Source organism: Nymphaea colorata, chromosome 4, assembly GCF_008831285.2.
Source record: "Nymphaea colorata isolate Beijing-Zhang1983 chromosome 4, ASM883128v2, whole genome shotgun sequence".
In the NCBI taxonomy this organism is placed as follows: domain Eukaryota; kingdom Viridiplantae; phylum Streptophyta; class Magnoliopsida; order Nymphaeales; family Nymphaeaceae; genus Nymphaea; species Nymphaea colorata.
In genome coordinates this window covers 24,336,424-24,340,586 of record NC_045141.1, presented here as the reverse complement: position 1 = coordinate 24,340,586, position 4,163 = coordinate 24,336,424, and the positions used below count along the sequence as shown (strand labels likewise).

Below are 4,163 nucleotides of genomic sequence, written 5' to 3'. Positions count from 1 at the left end.
TGACCAATCTGAAGCATAAAGATTTTAGGAACAATAAAAATTTTTAGATTTTTAAAAGTGTCCAAAATATCTAGAAGCATATGTTGGGATTTTATATCTTATAAGTGCCCAAGAGACCTCCAGCTTTTGATGGAACAGAAAAATTTGGTGGTTTTGAAGGGACAATGAACTTCAATAGTTCGGATTCAGCACAGCTACATGGAAAACAGAGAATAAAACAACAAATCGCTCCTGTTATAGTCAAAGGAACCCATCTTCTCGCAGCAAAAGCCAAAGCCAGCCCATTGATGAAACATAAGAATCAATAAACCAAATTCTCGAGCTGACTTTTATCACATTATGAACAATAGAATATTCCCGGATGATGACGATGAATTTGATTGACGGCACTCAACCAAAAGTTTTTTCATTCAGCTTCCCAAGGTGCTTGTGAGAGGTGACTAGATGATTCAAAGGCAGCTACTCAAATTTGCCTGGGCCTATTGACGCCTGGAGAAAGGTCTCGTTCAGTTTACGCATAAGATGCGAAGATTTATTGATAAATGCATATAGCATTTGAATTTCGATATCGCCTCGTTCTCGTGAAGAAACAGATGAACCAACAATGGCATCATTCTGTTTGAAGAAGGACAAGACTTTTTGTTCGACACCTGAACCACCTCTTCCTAATTCAGCGCCAGAGCGACACAGCCACAGGTTTCCATGCAGATCCCTCAATTATTGCTCAAGATAGTTCCTCTTGACTTGGCAAAGGAATGGTACAAGAAGAACATGAAGACTTGAATGAACAAATCACACCCATGTCTCCAAATCTCATCTCATTCAGAGTGGATTCCATGTTTTCTCCTTTCAGTTGATTAGGCCAAGGAAAATTTCCTTCTCCCGAACAACAATTTACTCCACAGAATAATCTGGCAATTTATGCGCGGATCACTAGTTGATGATTAAGCATAAAATCCTTCTACGCCGCAACTGCAATTCGACATACGTATATCTGACCTTGACAATGAAAGGACCGATCAAAACACCTTTTGGAGTATTGGCGCCTCCAATGATAGCCAAATGCACGCCCACGGGCTCCATTCATGTCAGCTGACTTGTGTTGCCTTCCTTGCCACGAAGTAAGAAGTTGGATGTGCCCTCCAGTGACAAGCAATAAATAAGCGGTTATACCAAAACAAGTTTTGAAGAACAAATTGCAGACTCTATCCACCTCCTTCGTCAGCAATTGCTTGTAGAATATCTCTCTCTCTCTCTCTCTCTCTCTCTCTCTCTCCCTCTTTCTCTCTCACTCACATACAATGATAGAACAGCAAATACCATATCTCTCACAATGGTTTAAACAAAAATACTAACAGAAGTCAAACAAAAGCAGGAAGATCTCTGCGTGTGACAGACACATGGGTCTGAACAAAACTACAACTATAATGTAAAGACATATTTCAAAAAGGTTTTCAACAGAAAGATTAACAGAAGTACAAATGAAAGCAGGAAGATCTCTTCGGGTCACATATGCGTTCGTCTCAAGGAAAACCACAAACACAATGTCAAGTCTCCGTTCTGAGTATGTCTATGTGACATAGGGTAAAAAAACACGTCAACAATAAAACATACACAAAAAAGGTGTAACTTCACGCTTACGTCAAAATAGTTGATATATAATTGAACAGATCGAGGTTGTTGAGGTCATAAAGAAGAGAATAAAAGGTTCAGAACAAGCATCCTTGGAATCTCAATGACTTCAATTGTTTGCTCGAACTTGCACCACATGATCCACTTCATAAGAATCCACTTCCGAATCATAATGTTAAGCAAAAGTTTATTTCGAAATCACAAAATTCACGAAGTATTAATGCCGAACCCAGTTATTTCTCAAAGGCAGATAAAATTCGATCACGTTTATATGTTTGATTAAGACCAAATTCTTTTGATAGGACAAGACGGGTAAAAACCTAAACACATTCAACAACAGAGATAGACTTCTCCCACTGACTCTTCACCTAATTCAATTTCACGCAGCCTCGAGGGAGATCCTGCTGGTGGCGCTCAAAAATCCAAAAACACAACCTCTACCGGAAGTCCGACCCATTTAGTAGGCAATATGAGCCATATTTGGCAGAGCGTGTAGCTAGACATTCTTATCCCATTTACGGAACTCCGCACTGCTGGAATTAGAATTCTGAACCAACTTATATATCACGACAAACAGATTAGCTCGGAACCTCAAATCCCCACACTATCAAAAACTTCAGGTCCTAAACCCTGAACACGTCTTTAAACCCATTATTCCAGAGGAAAAACTCCAACCCAAGGTTAACAAACTATAAGTAGATGAACAAACTAATCCCTCACTTAATGCCAACAATAGCTAAGAACTTAGCTCACTAGATTAACAAACTCATTCGTCCCTCAAATAACAACAATAGCAAAAAAAAATTAGGTTACAGTAACCGGAACAAATTCTAACATATAAACATAAGAACGAAACCACCTGCAAATCCAAGGCAATCAAAAGTCTAAAAACGAGAAAAGAAAGATCAATGGCTTCAACAAATGAAAAAGGAACAGATACCACACTTGAGCTTAGCCAATATACCGAGAAAGGTATTCAACAAACGATAAAGGGAAAAAAGGAAAGCAACCAAAACAAAACATAAAAGCGAGCTAGGGGGGGAAATGATGGGTTGGAGAAGCCCGCGTAGGGATAAGAGCTTAAGCCGCGGGCAGTCGTCATCGCAGGCATGCACCGGACTTGGGGCCACGCCGGCAGGCGGGAAGGGGCGCCACCGGACCCGCCATAGGGCGAGGGCAGCGCCCGCCTTGCCCTAACCCAGCCGGCCGGGTGAAACCTGAAACCCCAGCACCAGGGCAGCCGCTCGGATAAGATCAAGTAGTGAAGCGGCTGCTTGGGTTTTTCCTTGCACGGATTTGAGGGGAAGGACAGCTTTTAGCTGGGCGCACCGTGCATAGCACTCTGTGCATGACATTTTTTATAATGTATCTTCTTAACCTTACTCTCCAAGCTACGTATCATGTACATACAGTGTACATATGTACATGTACATACGATGCACACATGTACATGCTTGTGTATATAATCTACTTTGATTATATTATAACTAGCTTCGGTTAAATTATGTAATCTTCCTTTTTTGAGTTTCATGTTTGATGCAGGGAGAAGCTTTCTTTTTTTTTTTTCTTTTTTTTTTAATCGTAAAAGGGTACTTCAGTCATTTTGGACTCGAACATGCAGTCTTGTGTTGGAAGCCGAACATATTACCTCTCAAAGGTAGTTTTCGAAAAGTTGCTTGCAGATATGAAGGAATTGGAGTTTTATCTGTTATTAAGTTATGGGGAAGCAAATTTAAATTTCCCTTTTATACTGAATTAAAATTTGTCTAAATAGATAAATGTGTGTAAATTAAAAAAAAGAAAAAGAAATGGACACATGCATCCTAGAAAACGAGATAAGAGAATCAGAAGTAGAACACCAATATATATATATATATATATTAACAGAACTGTTGAGTGGGTGTGTTTGCATGACACTTCAAAACCAGGTTTAAAAACCTGGTTTGACCTCTAAAACTAAGTTTTTGGAGTGTTTGGATGCTATCAAAATTAGGATCGAAGAAAACCCAGTTTTGACAATGTCTGGTTTTGTGAAAGGAAGCAAAAAAAAGTGGCTCCCTTAAGTTATTCAAAGTCGAGGTTTTACATGTGTTACCCAAACAAAAACAAGGTTTTAAAAGAAATACTTGGTTTTCCAAGTTTTCAAAAAACTGGATTAGATGTGGGTGTCATCCAAACACCATCTAAGGGATTTGAATTAACTGGTTATACTAGTGACTTGGAGAAGCTCAGTCCTTGATTCAATTATTATTAACGCACGCAAACACAATCTTAATGATCAGGGGTGGGACTGCACAACCGGTCAAGCCAGGTTGAGCTCCACTCGAACTCGCTTATTTAAAAACTTGGCTCGAGTTGAACTCTTTTATATAAACAAAAAATTAATTTTCATAGTTCAAATGCATGCTCAAAATATTAAAAGAGTTGAGTTCGGATTGTAATAACTCGACTCAGCTCAACTATGCTAAAATTGGTTAAACACATAGCAACTACACGAGCTAATGAATCAACAAAAACGAGTTAAGCAAATC

General features: G+C 39.1%; 1 long non-coding RNA gene across 1 annotated transcript; it reads right to left on the bottom strand.

The window, feature by feature from the left end:
* Positions 1 to 211: 211 nt before the first annotated feature.
* Positions 212 to 2,956, bottom strand: LOC126410051 (uncharacterized). The gene is made up of 2 exons (XR_007573310.1): positions 1,000 to 2,956; positions 212 to 911 (listed from the first exon to the last, which is right to left on the bottom strand). It is a non-coding gene; the product is annotated as an uncharacterized LOC126410051 (long non-coding RNA).
* Positions 2,957 to 4,163: the final 1,207 nt, after the last annotated feature.